The 17,362-nt window shown below is 42.9% G+C and overlaps 1 pseudogene; it reads left to right on the top strand.

The window, feature by feature from the left end:
- Positions 1–13,785: 13,785 nt before the first annotated feature.
- On the top strand, positions 13,786–14,416 carry LOC129074890 (SIN3-HDAC complex-associated factor-like; annotated as a pseudogene).
- Positions 14,417–17,362: the final 2,946 nt, after the last annotated feature.

Below are 17,362 nucleotides of genomic sequence, written 5' to 3'. Positions count from 1 at the left end.
CCAATTGAGCCATGGTGGTCAGGGCCATGTCCCCATTTTCTTAGGGGTTGGGGTTGGCTAATTTGAACCAAAGGGCATCCTCACCTCTCTCCGTTTCCTCTGCTGGCTGTGGTAGTATTGCCTTTAAGCAGCAGCACCGATTTTGGATTTCCCCTGCCACTGCTTAATGGGCTGTGTGCTGTAGAGATGATAATTAGCTGTTTCTTTCTGATCCCATCCAGGAGTTGCCAGCAGGCACATTTTAAAGTGTTTGAAATAGTATCTCCAGCCTTGTAAGGCAACAGCCTGGTCAGAATGAGATTCCACCCAGAGGTGGAGGGCGATTGTGGGGAACCCCCGTCCTCCCCCATCCGTCACAACAAATTATTCCTGACAAAGGCCACTTTCTGGAAGCTGAAAAAAAAATTCAGCTTTGTATGCCTACCTTACCATTAAACTCTGTGACCAGAAAGAGACGGGACTGAGGTGGAGCCTTGGGCCAGGAGGCGAATGGACCAGCCCTGGCCAAGCATGGTGTCAAAGTTGGCGATCTTGTCTGATGTGGTTCAGAAGGGCCCTCTCGTCTGCCTCCCTGTTCCCTCATTCCCTGAGCACACCCCATTCACCCCGGACAACCTTCCTCCATAAAGGAATGTGGGCCATGTAGGGTCAGAGAGCGCCTGGACCACAGCTGGGGAGCCCCTCTGAGGTGCACTCTGGCCCTGAATGAGAGCCATTCATCACTGCTGCTGGTGGAGCAGGTGACCCTGGTGGCCTGCAGGGGGGTGGGGAGCCTGATGGGGGAGACAGCTCCCACCTCACCCCCTGACCCCACATCGGAATGCCTGCATCTGGCCCAGACAGCTGAGCCCTGCACGCCACTGTTGAACATACTAAGCAAGTGTCCTTGGCATCTCAGCCACTGCTCCTGGCCCGGGAGGAGCACGGTTGTTTATGCGATGCATCCCATGTGGGATAGCAAGCCAGTTACTGGGTGCTCCAGAGCACAGGGTGCGGTGAGGAGCAAGTGATGGGAGGAATGAATCACTTCCTGCCCAGCAGGGGCCTCAGAAGCAGCAGAGCTGTCACGCAAAGCTGGAGCTGGAATCAGGCCTGCTTCAGGACAGCCCTGTGCCCCAGAGACTCCTGTTGGTGGTCGTGTGGAGGGGGAACAGGGCTTTTTGCTAAATGCATAGAATGCACTATGCACAAATAGTGTACAATTTTTACAATGTGTGCCCTTGTTATTAACTAGGATTCAGTTGGTCATGTTGGGCCTTTTTTTTTTTGATCCTCACCCAAGAACATTTTTTCATTGCTTTTAGAGAGAGAGGAAAGGAGAAGAATAGGGAGAGATAAACATTGATGTGAGAGAGACACATTGATTGGTTGCCTTCTTGTACACGCCCCAGCCAGGGATTGAACTCACAACCTGGCTATGCGCCGTAACTGGGAATCGAACCTGCGACCTTTCAGTCTACGGGACAGTGCTCCAACCAACTGAGCCACACTGGCCAGGGCACATTGGGCACTTTTTGGTGTTTTTTTTGACTGGGCCACAGAGCGAGGTGTCAGTGGTAAGAGGCCGCGCAGTTGGTGATAATGTTTAAGATTATCCTAGGGAAGTCAACAGTCATTTGATTTTCAGAAAGTTTTGGTAGGCAGGCAAGTTATACAACACAGAATGCCTTCTTCAGGTAGATGATGAAGTGATTCAAATAGGATTGCTTTTGGGGGGAAGAAAATCATTTGAGTAGCTCAGAAAATATCTTGAGACTCAGATATTTTGGGGAGCACGCCTTTCGCATTTGTTCCTAGGTAGAATGATTCCACTGTCAAACTAGTATTTTAAGAAAAGGACACTAGAAATTCCCATTGTACATGTTCTCCTTTTCCTTTTAGAAGCTTGTTGGGTCAAAATTAAATAAAGGATTTTCAAATATTCACCCATGATCAGTACAATGCCACTCCTGGAATCATAGAAATTATTTCTAGAATGCACTAGAAAATTCCTTGGGTAATAAATGCCTCAAAAGATGTCCTCCAAGAAACGATGTTAATCAGATGATCACTGTTCATGATTGACTGAGAAACTTGAGTAAAATCCAGGTTTAGAACCTCTTTCTCCTCCTCAGCCCCAAATCCTCACAAGGCCAGAGAGAACATGTTGATTTACGTCCTGCTTTAGTCTTATTTGCAGATACTGTAAACACCCTGGAGCCCACCCTCCCATTGAACTCTGCACAATTTAGCACCTGCCTGGTTTATATAGTACAAGTGAAGACATCTTTTTATTTAAATAATTGAGCTTTTCTCCAATATTGTGTATTATTTGGAGCAAATATTTTTTTCTAGCTTTCAAGTATGTTGTTGCAAGAGATGGATCCAGAAGGAACTACCTAAGCTTATCCTTGGGAGTTCCCATGGCTTGAACGAAATGCAAGAATGTCTTCAACTGCTTAGCCAGAGCCCCGTGAGAAAATACTGGGAGAGATAATTGACCACTTTCCGATAAGCCATAGCCCCCGCCCTCTGGCGCCTGCTGGCTCTTATTCGCGTCAGTCAGATACTGTAGCCCTTGGGTGTGATGGCCCACTCCCGAGCTGAACCCTGTAAAAAGTTAAGACCCTCTGCTGCCTTGGCTCCTAGACTTCGCTGGGATGCAGTTTTCACAGAACACCCTCCCAGCGGGCCCTCCTCCTGAGGATGGTTCCTCCGCAGGCCTGGAGAGGGCTGGTGACCCCTGAGCTCAGTCTGGCGTGATTGCAGGGGCTGCGGAAGTGCTGGCTGTGGTCAGCGTAGAGGGTGGCTCTGGGATGTCCGTGACAGGTGGTAGTACCGTCTCACAGGCATAGACTCTTCCCAGGTTGCCGATGACCTTGGAGGTTTTCAAAGGTGAATGTTGAGCCTCGATCTTCCTGTCTAAAAACTCTCCCAACTGTGGTATCAGATAGATGTTTCCACCAGGCTCTTCGATGTCTTTAGAGAAATACAGCACTCTGAGAGAGGCCTAATAGCGCATGTGTGAAGAGGAGAAATGCTGTGTCTTTTTGTAAATTTAAAATTGAAAACTGGTATGACAACCTTGCATTCTGCTTTTTTATTTTTATTTCATTTTTCAATTACAGTTGACATTCAATATTATTTTTTATTAGTTTTAGGTGTACAGTGGTTAGACAATCATATACTTTATAAAGTGCTCCTCCTGACATTTCCAGCACCCACCTGGCCCCATACATAGTTATTACAATATTATTGACTATATTCCCTGTGCTGTAATTTACATCCCTTTGACTGCTCTTACCAACCAATCGGGTACCTCTTAATCCCTTCCCCGCTCCCTTCTGGTATCCATCAGTCTGTCCCTGTTTTTAATAAGCGCCTGACATGTACTAGACCTGGGGTCCACAGCAAACCACCCGCCACCCCTCGCAGCAACTTTAGCAGAGAGAGAGAACATCTTCAGCCACCAAGAAACAGCGCGATCTAGCCTTTTCCGCTGGCGCCAGCTTTGGGCGCAGCTCCAGCACAGCTGGGACAGCGCCCGCCCTGGGCGCGGCTCCAGCACAGCTGGGGCTCTGCGGAAAAGCTAGGCACAGAGTCAGCAGGCTTTTCCAGCGGGGGTGGGGAGACCTGGTCACGTAAGTCATGCGCGCTGCCTGCGCGCGGCGGGCTCACGTGTGCGGCTGGCGCCCCAGACACGGGGCCCGGGGCTCCTACTACGGACTGGAGAGTGCATCCCGGTCCCGCCCTCCGCAGCTGGACATGACCTGGCACTACCCGTCTCTGCCCGTGGCGCTGGGGGCTGGGTTCTAAACGCGGTCACCCGAGTCGCAGGCGGCCCAGGCTGCCAACGCGCTGGTGAACCCGAGGAGCTGCAGGGGTGAAACTACCCTGGACAGATTTCCTACAGGCCCCTCCCAGCAGCTGGGGTCTTGGACCGAGGAGGGGCTGAACCCGAGCTCAAGCTCCGAACTGGAACTGGGGCTTGAGGGAAGCCGGCAAGGCCTCGGTTCTGCAGCGGGTGGTAGAATGAAGGCCCCTCATTGAACGGGGCGGCTCGCATTTTGCTCTCTCTCCATCGACCCACGCTCTGCTTTGGACGTTGGCTTCTACCCCATGGTTTTTGCCTCTAGAGGGCTGCATGAATGCCCGTGAAAAACATGAATTTGATAGAGCAGTAAGGGAAAGACAAACATTTAATTATTAAAAAAAAAAAAAAAGGGATAACAAACAGGAAGAGGTCATTTCTCAAGATAGCAATACAAGCTACCAATGAGCATGGGGGAATAAAAGCTCAACTAGTAATAAAAAAGAAAAACCCAGTTATTTAAAACAAAATACCTTTTTCTGCTTCAGGTGGGGAAAGGTTTGAACACATGGCCATAGCTAGAATGTCTGAGGATGTGGGGAACCTATAGCCTGCTGTTGACATTAACGTTGGCAGTCTTTCTGAAGGGCAGTTAATACAGTTTTGCAAAAGTGTTCACTTTTTACCAGCCCTTTGACCCAGCAATTTTACTGTTAGGAATTTATCCCAACATTATGGACAGCTTAGCTATACAGATATTCATTTCAACCATCTTTATAGCAGTGAAAAAAATTTAGCGGTAAGATTATAAGATTGGCCCTGGCTGGTGTGGCCCTAAACGCGATTGTGGATTGAGTGCTAGTGGATTGAGCGCTGGCCTGCGAATCAAAGGGTCGCCGGTTGGATTCCTAGTCAGGGCTCGTGCCTGGGTTGTGGACCAAGTCCCCACTTGGGGGTGTACGAGAGGCAGCCACACATTGATGTTTCCCTCCTCTTTCTCCCTCTTTTCCTCTCTCTCTAAAAAATAAATAAATAAAAGATTATAAGATTGAATACTATACAATAAAAATATTTTGAAAGAACAATGAGGCATAATGTTTGCAATATACTGTGAAGTGTGAAGAGCTGTTTATAAAATACTATGTCTAAGAGGATTCTAATTTTAAAAAGCAAATATGTCGGTACAGGGAAAATGCCAAAAGGAGTATTCACTACTGTGTTGTTAACAGTTACCTTTGAGAGAGGGGTTGCAAATTATTTTCTTTCTTTTACTTATGGCATTCTCCACATTTTTATCACCAGCTTGTATAACTTTGGCAATAAGAAACAACAACAACAAAACCCCATAAAAGTTATTTTTAAAAGAGGAGAGAAGCAGCTGGGTCTAATCATTTACAATTCCCCTGCGTAAGGAGTGGGAGAAGGCCCTACTAAAGAAGCAAAAAAAATCCGGAGCACTTTCCTAGAAAGATTTAGGAGTTGAACACTGGCCATTCCCACTGATGGGAGACTCCAAGGAGATGGGTGGAGCGGTTTGTAGGTATGCAGATATGCAGATCCAGAGATTAAGATTTCTTTTAAAAAATGAAACACTTTTTAAAAAGTTCTTTCTAAGATAAGGCTCGGTGACCTGCAGGCCTCTGCACCTCCCATGTGATGGAGACCCTGGGAGGTAGTGTCACCAGACCAAAGTGGGACTTGGCGGCCCACTGCTGCCAGATGGCAAACTCTAGGGGCAGAGGCTGGTGAGACAGGAAAAAGGCTTTTATTCAGATGCCGAACGATCTGGAAGAACAGGAAACTTCCTGTCTCAAAGCCCCTCTCCTCCACAAAACCCAGACAAAACCCAGCCGTCCTCAGCAAGACCAAAACAAAAGGCAGTGTGCCCAGAGCGCCTGCTCCATTTTAAAGTACCGTCCTTTGGACCCTAAGGTGGCTGCTAAGTGGCCATCCAGGGAGCTTAGCTTGTTTCTAGCTGCTGTCTGGTTTCAGGGTCCCTCCTGGAGGCTGCGTGTAGTACCAGCACTGCCATTGGCCACGTGACTTCCAGGGCTCCAAGATTCAGTGCCTCTGGGCCAGAGAGTGCAAAGGCAATGGCGAATGTTCCGCTGGGTCAAAGAGAGAGAGAGAAAGAGATTGAGATATTTCCTCCTGGAGGCCATGGGGCCGCATGACTGATAAGGCCTCATTGTCTGCAGAGAGGACCAGCTAGTTCACCATCTGGGTCCTCGGAAGCTAGCAATGAGCAAGAGAGCATCTCTTTGTTCCCCTGGGTTTTATATTAGTTTTGGGTGTGGGACCAGGTGCTTTCTCAGAATGACCAATTACCATACTTTGCTGTGTATGGAGTGCACTGTTTTGCCCAAATTTTTGAGGGAAAAAATAAGGGTGCACATTATAAATGTTTAATTCTGTATTATATATAGTAAAACGAAAGAATTTTTTCCTGAAAGTTTGGCCCACAAAACGTGGGTTTGCATTGCACATGGGAGCGCAAAGCTTTTCACATGCTTTGGGTGGATCCACCTCCCAACCAATTCCTCCTTTCCCCTGGCTAGACTGACAGTCCTCTTTGGTCCAGCATTCCCCCCCACCCCGCCCGCCCCGCCGCGCCCCCGACCACGGCTGCCGCCATTTTAACTTCCGTTGTGTATGTGCCTGCCTTCCCCTGGTCCCATCCCCAGTCTGGTACTAGCAGTGGGTAGGAGGCCTTTTCCCTCTTATCTAATTATCTTTCTAGCCCTGTGCATGCTCAAGGTAAAGACTTCGACTGTCGCCATCTTGCCCAGGGGCAGGAGAGCGTGCGCTTGGTTACCCAGGCAACATGGCCCCACCCAGAGAGACCTGGCTTGCGTCCCCCTGACTCTGGTGGGGGCAGGAAGCGGTTTGACTCTCCCCCAGTGGCCGCTGAGTTCCCCTGCCCTCAGCCCACTCCCAGGTCCAGACGAGCAATGAGTGTCGGTAGTAGGCATGGGCGGGGCAGTGGGGAAGCTCCAGGGCCGTGGAGCGCAGCGGTCAAGGACGCAGCCCAGGTCAGCCCGCTGCCCTCACTCAGTTCCTGGTTTGCCACTTACCATCAGTGCGGCCTTAGGCACCTTGCCCAGCCTCTCTGTGCCTCCTCATCCTCCCGAGGATAATAATGGTGTTTATTAAGTGAGTGAAAGCAGTAGTAGATTGTTTTCCTTTTTATCTCATTTCCAGATATTTGTGGGGTTTCTAGGTATTCTTTTATTATTGGTGTATAGCTTAATCCTACTATAAGGCAACACAGTCTGTGTGATTTCGTTGAACGTGGCGAGACCTGCGTTATGACCCAACTTAGGGTCCATTTGGGTCAGTCTTGCATGGGGACTGGGGGTGAATCTGTCTTCACTAGTTGAATACAGTTGATAGAACCTTGTCAATGAGATCATTTTGTTAACCATGTCATTCACATCCTTGGAGCTAGAGTATTTTTGCCTGCTTCTGGTAGTTACTGACAGATGTATAAAATCTCCCCCTGTGATCACAGATTTATCGATTTTTTCCTCTTAAATCTGTCAATATTTATTGCATACAGATTGAATCTATGTATACAAATTAAGAATAATTACATCTTCTTGGTGAATTGACTCTTATGTTATAAACTGTCCCTTTTTGTCTACAGTAATGCTTCTTGTCTTAAAGTTGACTATCTGACTGTACCAGCTTTCTTTGATTAATGTGTACATAATATATTTCTCCATCCTTTTACTTTAAACCTCTGTGCCTTCTGTAAGAAATAGAAAGTAATATTGTTTTATTAAATCCATTCTGATAATTTTTGTCTTTTCATTGGAGTATTTATTTCATCTAATTTAATTCTTGATATAATTGAGTTTAAATTCACCATCTGACTTTTTTTAATTGTGACAACTGTTCTATTTTACTTTGTCTCTGCTTTCATTTTTTTATTGGAGTAATCAATATTTTTTACAATTTCATCATCCCCACTTCCTTGTATTAACCCATTCATTCTACTTTTTAAAAACTTTTTATGGTGATTCCATATAGATTACAGCATGCACCTAGTAGACTTTCTGAAGTATAATACAAAATAATGCTTTTCCCACTTCAGTCAGCACAAGAACCTTGAATCACTGTCTATTTAACCCCCTCCTGCCTTTTGTGCTGTTGCTGCTATGTTTTTAACGACACATATACAGGAATGGGCAAAAGTAGTTTTACAGCAGTGAGTATGAGAAATGGAGTTTATTCCCTTTTTTATTGTTGGCGCTATTACAGGCGCCCCCCATTGGCCCTCCCTTCACCCCGCTCCCCTGGCCTTGACCCCGTTATTGTGTCCATCGGCCACCTATGTATGTCCTTTGGCTAATCTCTTTATTCTTGTGTACGGTGTAAGTTGGTCGTCTAGTTTCATTTTTTGTGTACCTGTTCAATTTTCCCAGCACCATTTACTTATATAATTACTTTTTTTTATCCTCACCCGAGGACATTTTTTCATTGCTTTTAGAGAGAGAGGAAGGGAGAGACAGAAACATCAGTGTGAGAGAGAAACAGCAGTTGCCTCTCATACGCACCTGGACCAGGGATCATATGCACCAGACTAGGGATCAAACCTGAAACCTAGGTATGTGCCCTGACTGGGAGTCAAACGTGCAATCTTTTGGTTATGGGACAATGCTCTAACCAACTGAGCTACACCAGCCAGGGCCCCAACACCATTTATTGAAGAGACAGATTTTACTCCATTGTATGCTCATGCCTCCTTTGTCGAATATGAATTGACCATGCAGGTGTGGGGTGATTTCTGGGCTCTGTTCTGTTCCATTGATCTATAGCTCTGTTTTAATGTCAATACCATGCTGTGTTGATTACAATGGCCTTGTAGTATAGTTTTATATCAGGCATCGTGCCATCTCCAACTTCGTTCTTCTTTTTCCATGTTGGTGAGGCTATTAAGGATATTTTTTGGTTCCACATAAATTTTTGGAATATTTGGTCTAGATTTGTGAAATATGCCATTGGTATTTTAATAGGAATTGCATTGACTCTGTAGATTATTTTTGCATAGAATGGATATTTAATGATGTTAATTCTTTCAATCCCTGAACAATCCCATAGTCTATGCATCCAGTTGTTTGTATCTTCCTCTTCAATGTCCTAAGTTTTCTGAGTACAGATCTTTTACTTTCTTGGTTAAGTTTATTCTTAATTACCTTATTTTTTTGTTGTTACTGAAGTAAATGGGATTGTTTTCTTAGTTTTTCTTTCTGATAGTTCATTATTGGTATATAAAAATGCAACTTTCTGAATATTAATTTTGTATCCTGCTACTTTGTTGAATTCATTTATTATATCTAGTAGTATTTTGGTGGAGTCTTTAGGGTTTCCTATGTACAATATCATGTCATTGGTAAATAATGACAGTTTTACTTCCTCCTTTCCAATCTTTTATTTCTTTTGCCTTTTATTTCTTTTTCTTGTCTGATCATTGTGGCTAGGACTTTCAGTATATGTTGAATAAAAGTAGTGAAAGCAGACATCCCTGTCTTGTTCCCGATGTTAAGGGAAATGCCTTTAGCTTTTGGCCATTGGCTTTAATATGGCTGTAGGTGTGCCATATATGACCTTTATTATGTTAAGGTATGATCCCTCTATTCCCACTTTGCTGAGAATTTTATCACAAACGGGTGCTGAATTTTATCAAATGCTTTTTCTGCATATATTGATGTGATCATGTGATTTTTATCTTTCATTTTGTGTATTTGATGCATCACATTTGTTGATTTGCAAATATTGTACCAGCCTTGCATCCCTGGAATAAATCCCACTTGGTAGCAGTGTACTATCTTTTTAATGTATTGCTGGATCCAGTTTGCTAATATTTTGTTGAGGATTTTAGCATTTATATTCATCAGGGATACTGGCCTATAGTTTTCTTTCTTTGTAGTGTATTTATCTGGTTTTGTAATTAAAATAATGCTAGCCTCCTAAAAAGACCTTAGAAATCTTCCCTCCCTTTTAATTTTTTGCAATACTTTGAGGAAGATAAGTGTTAGCTCTTTGAATGTTTGGTAAAAATTGCCTGTGAAGCCATCCAAACCAGGATTTTTGTTTTCTGGGAGTATTTTGATTACTGCTTCAATTTCATTAGCTGCTATTGTTCTATTTAAGTTTTCTGATTCTTCTGAATCCGTTTGTATGATGGAATCGGTCCATTTTGCCCAGGTTATCCAATTTGTTGGCTAAAGTTGCTTATAGTATTTTCTTACAATCATTTGTGTTTCTGTTATGTCAGTGGTTACTTTACCTCTTCCCTTTTTGATTTTATATATGTGGGTCCTCTTTCCTTGTTTCTTGATGAATCTTCTAAATGTTCATCAGTCTTGTTTATCTTTCAAATAACCAGCTCTTGGTTTCATGATCTTTTGAACTGTTTTTTCTAGTAGTCTCTACGTCATTTATTTCCATTCTGATCCTTATTATTTTCTTCTTTCTACTTACTCTGGGTTTTGTTTGTTGTTTTTCTAGATATTTTAGATTGCTTATGTGAGATACTATTTGTTTCTTGAGGTAGGCCTGTAATATTATAAACTTCCCTCTCAGGACTGCTTTTACTATGTCCCATAGATTTGGGGTTGTTGTGTGTTCATTTTCATTTGTTTCCAGGTAATTTTTTATTTCTCCCCTGATTTTATTGGTAACCCATTCATTGTTTAACAACATGCTATTAAGCTTCCATGTATTTGAATGTTTTTGAGATTTTTATTGTAGATGATTTCTAGTTTCATGCCATTTTGGTACAAGAAGATGCTTGATAATGATTTCAATCTTTGTGAATTTGTTATAACTTATTTTATGTTCTCATGTGTGATCTATCTTTGAAAATGTTCCATCTGCACTTGAGGAGAATGTATATTCTACTGCTTTGGAATGAAATGTTCTGTAAATATCAATTAAATCCCTGGTATATAGTGTATTATGTAAGGTCACTGTTTCTTTGTTGATTTTCTGTCTGGGAGACCTACCCAGTGATGACAGAGGGGTGTTAAAGTCCCCTACTATTATTATATTACTGTTGATCTCTCCCTTAGAGTTCACCAAGAGTTTTACTATGTATTTGGTTGCTCCTATAGTGGGTGCATATGAGGTCTGTCCTGAAAAAGTCCATTCATTGTTAATATAATGAGAAAAGTTTGCACAACATGAGTGTAACCTGGCAGCCAAGGAGAGTGGACTGCAATATGCATGAACAATGGCTCCTTCATGACATCACTTCAACGACGTACTAGTCAGTGGGGGTGGAAGATGCTGTTGAGTGAGCATGTGTACTGTGTGGCCGTCGCATTCAAAATGATTGAGAGAGTAGAGCAATGAATCTGCATCAAGTTTTGCTTGAAGCTTGAGCATTCCTCCGCAGAAACTATTCGGATGGTTCAGAAGGCCACATCTGTGAGTAACTGGTGATTGGCAGCTTCAACATGACAATGTGCCCACTCATATATCATGTCTTGTGCAGAGTGTTTTGGTGAAACATCAAATCACCCAGGTGACTCAGCTTCCCTACAGCCCAGACTTGGTGCCCTGTAACTTCTGGCTTTTCCCAAAACTAAAATCACCTTTGAAAGGGGAGAGATTTCAGACCGTCAATGAGATTCAGGAAAATATGACAGGGTAGCTGATGGCAATTGGGAGAACTGTGTGAGGTCCCAAGGTGTCTACTTTGAAGGGGACTGAGGCGTCATTGTCCTATGTACAATGTTCCTCGTATCTTCTTCAATAAATGTCTCTATTTTTCATAGAACATGACTGGATAGTTTCTGGGTAGACCTTGTATATGTTTACCAGGGTTGTATTTTTTTTTAATTGATCCCCTTAGTATTATGTAGTGGCCTTTTTTGTCTCTTGTTATGGTCTTTGTTTTGAAATCTATTTTGTCAGATGTAAGTATTGCTACCCCAGCTTTTTTTCTTTTTTCATTTTCATTTGCATGGAAACTTTTTTCCCTATCCCTTCACTTTCAACCTGTATGAATCATTTGTTATGAGGTAGGTCTTGGTAGACAGCATATGTATGGGTCATGTTTTCTTATCTATTCAGTTACCCTTCGTCATTTGATTGGAGCATTTAGTTTATTTACACTTAAGGTTATTATTGACAGGTATTTATTTATTACCATTTTTTTGCCTATGTTCCTCTCTTTATTATTTTCTGTCTCCTCCTTCTTTTCTTCATTATTGATATTAGAGAGAGAGGAAGGGGGGGAGAGTGGGAGAGAGAATCATGGATCAGTTGCCTCCCGTACATGGTCTGACTGGGTATCGAACCCACAACCTAAGTATATGCCTTGTCCTGGGATCGAACATGCAACCTTTTGGTATACAAGATGATGCTCCAACCAACTGAGCAATCTGGCCAGCGCTATTTCTCCTCCTCCTTGGTCTTCTCCTCTTCTTCCTCCTCCTTCTTTTCCTCCTCCTTCTCCTCCTTGTCCCTTTAACATTTCTTGCAATGCTGATTTAGTGACAATAAACTCCTTTAGTGGGTTTTTTCCTTGTCTGGGAAGTCTTTATTTTCTCCTCAATTTTAAGTGATAGCTTTGCTGGATAGAGTAGTTTAGGTTTCAGATCCTTGTTTTTCATTACTTTAAATACTTTATGCCAGTCCCCTCTAGCCTGAAGTGTTGCTGTTGAGAAATCAGCTCACAGTCTTATAGGAACACCGTTGCAGGTAACTTTCTTGCTGGCTTTAAGATTCTCTCTTTGTCTTTAACTTTTGCCATTTTAATTCTGATGCACCTTGTGTGGGTCTCTTTGGGTTCATCTTGAACTTGTGTGATTTTTTTGTGTGATTTTTACCAGGTTAGGGAAGTTTTCTGTCATTATTTCTTCAAACAGGTTCTCTATCCCTTGTTCATTTTCTTCTCCTTCTGGTAGCCCTAGGAGGCAGATGTTGTTTCATGTTGTCCCAAAGTTACCTTAAACCATCCTTATTATAATTATTATTATTATTTTGCTGCTCTAATGGGATGTTTTTTCTACTTTGTCTTTCAACTCACTGATTCGATCCTCTGCTTCATCGAACCTACTTTTAATTCCTTCTAATGTATTCTTGTTGTCAGATATGGTATTCTTCATCTCTACCTTGTTCTTATTCATGGTTTCTCTGTCCTTTTTCATGCTGTTCTAGTTCCCACTGAGTTTCTTGTAATTCTCACTAAGTTCCTTGAGCATCCTTATAGCCATTACTTTGAACTCTATATCTGATAAATTGTTTGCCTCCATTTCATTTAGTTCTTTTTCTGGCGATTTCTTCTGTTCTTTGATTCAGGGCTTGTTTCTTCGTCTCTCCATTTTAGCTGACTTTTTGTGTTTGTTTCTATGTAATAGATAGAACAGCTATGACTCCTTTATGAGGTAGTCTTATGTAGTAGGTGTCTTGTGGGACCCAGCGATGCAGCCTCCTTGATCTCCTGAGTTGGATGCTGTAGGGATGTCTTTTGTGTGGTTATGTGGGCCCTCATGTTGTAATTGGGTTTTGCTTGTTGTTGGCTCCTTCGTGGGTGGGATCGAACCTCAGGCTGGCAGACTGTGAGGATCAACCCTGACCACTTTGTGCAAGCTGTTGTATTGGTGCAGACAGACCAAAACAAGACAAATGCAAACAAAACAAAACAACAACAATAGCAACATAAACAACAGCAAAAAAAAAATCAAAAAAGGAAAGAAAAGAACAGAAAAAAAAGAATAAGAAAAAAAATTATGAAAGAAGGAAGAAAAAATAAAGAATAGGTAAAGAAATATGGGGGAAAAGAATACGGAGAGAAAAAATTGAATAAATGAAAAAGAAAAAAATGTGAAAGAAAAAAGAGAACAAAATAATGAAATAGAAAAGAGCTTTCTAGACAAGGCAGTTGAGGAGGAGGGAGTGATTGAAGGGGTCTGGCCCCGGCGTGCACTCTGTACCTCAGGAACGTAATGCGTATAGAGTGGCTGGCTTTGGAAGACTATTGCCCACAAGAAAAGATGTTTGGTTTTCAGAAGCCAAAGATGTACCAAAGCATAGGAGGCTGCTGTATTTGCAGAGCTGTCTCCAGTTCCTGATTCGCTCGCAGTAGACACTATGCGAAGGACTTCCAGAGCTGTCTTTGTTTGCATGATACGTGGTCAGGAAACATCTGTAATGCCTGTGTCAGGCTTGTGAAAGGATGGAAGAAGTTGCCAGCGGGATCAAAGCACAACAAAATTGGAATCGTGGTACGCGCAGGCGCAGGCCCAGTCTAAAAACTGCATTGAAACCGAAGAAAGTGAAAACTCTACTTGAAACACGATAAAAAGCAACCAGATCAGCCAACTGCAGAAAGAAGTTAAACATCACAACTCTGATGCTCACAGGCCCACCTCAAGGGCCTCCCAGCTCAGTCTCCTTGTTCTAGTAGCCAGACAATGGCTCAGATACAGCCATGGCTCGGGCTCTGACAGAATGCCAGTTGTTTTTTTTCCTTTTCAGATCTCACATGCTGGAATAGACAGAAAGTCCTCATTGCTGCACATCTATTCAAGCCTTGCTGCAGCGACAAGAAGGCAGAGGCTGAGAAGCCAGAGGAGCGGGCCCGGGCCTCTGCCTGGCCCCACGCAGGAGTAAAGACTGAGGTTTCTGTAGAGGGGAGCACAGAACGATCTGCATTTTAGAAAAAAAGTTACAGCAACAAAATAGCCCTTCTATTTTTCACTCACATACTCTGCCAAAAGACAACTTCTAGACTAGTTCCGAATGGGTTATGTTTCCTCCGTTTCCACAAGTTCCCAAACTCTGAAGCTGGTGTTTAGCTTCCTAAAAGAAAAAAAAAAAAAAAAGACGTATACATAATATTTAAGATGCTGAGTATTTCATAGGAAAGCTGAATGCTGCTGTAAAGTGCTCTTAAGTCTTTGCCTTTGAAGTCCCCTTCTAACGAATGAAACTAGGAGAATTTCAGGGGACAGACATGGAATGTGTTGTATGATAAACGTGTAGTTATAGCCGTTCTATATTCAGAAGCAGTGGTTGGTACAATTTTAAAGATGGCTGACTGCACCTGCTTTCCTTCATGATGACTAATTTGTCATAACTCATTAACCTGGACTTGCCCCAAGAGGTAGTTGTTAATAAATTTGAAATATTAAGGTCTTACCAAGGTTCTGATGATTCAAAACTATACTACTGAATATTTAGCAATAAAAACTAAGCTCCCTGGTATAAATACCTTGATGGAGAAGTTTCCAATAAATATACAAAGAGGTAACTGGGCTGTATGTGTTGTATCCTGTGTCACCTCCCTCGTACTGACATTTGATGAAGATTTTAATTTATATGAAACTTCTAAAGCAGAATCAAAGCTCTGCTTAGGGAAATGTCATGTCTCTATGCTAAGCAGTCGTATATGAATAGTAGCAAAGTTTTACCACATGGTAGAAAACACACTCTATTATGTTAAATTATCTGAGAAATAAAATGTGCAACCCATTAAGATGGCATAAAAAAATAACAAAGGTTAATGCTTCTCTGGGCACATTACTCAGAGGGCTCGCCGCCTGTGTAAATAACTGCCTTATTTGTGTTACGCGGCCAGAGACTTACTTGGAAGTCAGCACAGCGCAGTTGCAGCTCTGGGTCACTTCAGCTGGCCTTTGTGGGGGCTTCCTCGGTTGCAGAGTGATTGTTCAACATCCTTGACCCAATCAGGGCTTGGGGTTTTCCACCACAGGGTCTGGCAGAAGTAACGCTGGCTCAAGTGGGGTTGGTAGGGTGATAATATGGGTGTAATGATTTACCATTTTCATTTTGAACATTTCCCCTAAAATGTCACATGGTGTGCTCGAGTGTGATACTGTTACGTTACAGAATGACATGCTTATGATTTTGTAATAAGAAGGGGCACTGTCTGTGCCGGACGCTGGGCGTTAAAGTAAAATTCTAATAAAGGAAGAGGGGTGTGTTGATGCCGAGCGGGCTGGTTTGGCTCTGGCTCCTTTTAGTCTGGATGCTGGGGCGCTGGGCGATGAACCCCGAGCGCGGGGCCCGTGCACTCCAAAACTTTTAGGAAGAGCCAGACCAAAGTGCTCTCGTTGCCTGTTTCCTAAATGTTCACGAAAAATATTACCAGGTCACGCTTTCCGTAGTGAGGATTATTTACCTACCTTATAATAAAATGATTCCATGCTTATTTTTATTTTTAAAATTTTTTATTGTTCAATTACAGTTGTCCTCACTTTGTCGCCATTACTCTCCCCTGCCCTCCCCACCCCCTCACCTCCCCCATTCAGTCCTCCCCCAACTGTCTTTGTCCGTGAGTCCTTCATGCATGTTCCTTGACTTCACCCTTCCCCTTCTTTCCCCCCCCCCATTATCCCCCTTCCCCCTCCCCTCTGGTCACTGTCAGTTTGTCCTTTATTTCAATGTCTCTGGTTCTATTTTCCTCGCTTGCTTGTTTTGTTGATTAGGTTCTACTTATAGGTGAGAACATAGGGTATTTGTCTTTCTCTGCCTGGCTTATTTCACTTAGTATAATAGTCTCCAGTTCTGCGCATGCTGTCGTGAAGGGTATGAGTTTCTTCTTTCTTTCTGCTGTGTAGTATTCCATTGTGTAAATGTACCACAGTTTTTCAAGGTGGATTTTAAAAATTGGATAGTATAAAGAACAATAAAGAGAGCCACTTTTTATCGCACCCTGTAGTTTTGTAGTTTTTAATCTAAACTTAAAATTTCATATTCTTTTTGGAAGAAACTATAAGTCACCCTCTGTACACAGACTCCACAGTGAGCTGGATGGTTCTCCCGCAGCCTCTGATGTATATCGCATGGGTCTCGGCCATTGTCATCTTCCTCCTGAGTTATTTTGAAATGGTTCTTTTTTTGTACCTTTTGGCTGCAGTATTGTTGGTAGAATAATAGGGCTCATCTCTATTTCTGTCTTTATTTATTTATTACTAGGCCTCAACCCCTTCCACCTCTCTGTACCTATAGGATGTATGGTATGTAGTCATGTACTTTGTATTAATATATTAGAAATCTATAAATCTGTTTTGTACTTTTTATGCTGTTGGATACTTATAATCAAAACTTTTATTTAGGTGCCCAGCCGGTGTGGCCTGATTGGTTGGAGCATCGTCCCATGCACTGAAAGATCACGGGCTTGATTCTCTGTCAGGGTGTTTCCAAACAGAGAAGGGGTCCTACTGCCCACCATCCATAGGCAAATTCTGGAGTTTTGGTTAAAAAGGAAAGGAGTCTTTTATTCAAGAGCTCACATTTTGGAAGAATGGCAGGCTTCTGCCTCAGAGCCCATCCCCTCTAGGACACCCAGAGAAACCCCTTTTACCCTCCGCCAGGCCAGTTCAAGGCTGTGCCGGAGTTCCTTCTTCTCTCTCTTTCTCTTTCTCTCTCTCTCTCTCTCTCTCTCTCCCCCTCTTTCTGGAATATATATACTTTTACTAGATTATTGAATAAATTTAGTCTTATTAGAAAAGAAAAAAAGAAAGAAAAGAATAAAAAAAAGTGCAGTTCACCTCAGCAGAGTTTAGTGCCTGCTGTGATCTCTCTTCGGATATG

This window comes from Pteronotus mesoamericanus, unplaced genomic scaffold (genome assembly GCF_021234165.1).
Source record: "Pteronotus mesoamericanus isolate MK-2021 breed Mesoamerican mustached bat unplaced genomic scaffold, CSHL_Meso_final contig_502, whole genome shotgun sequence".
In the NCBI taxonomy this organism is placed as follows: Eukaryota; Metazoa; Chordata; class Mammalia; order Chiroptera; family Mormoopidae; genus Pteronotus; species Pteronotus mesoamericanus.
The sequence above is the reverse complement of the archived record's forward strand: the minus strand, read 5'-3'. Positions and strand labels throughout refer to the sequence as shown.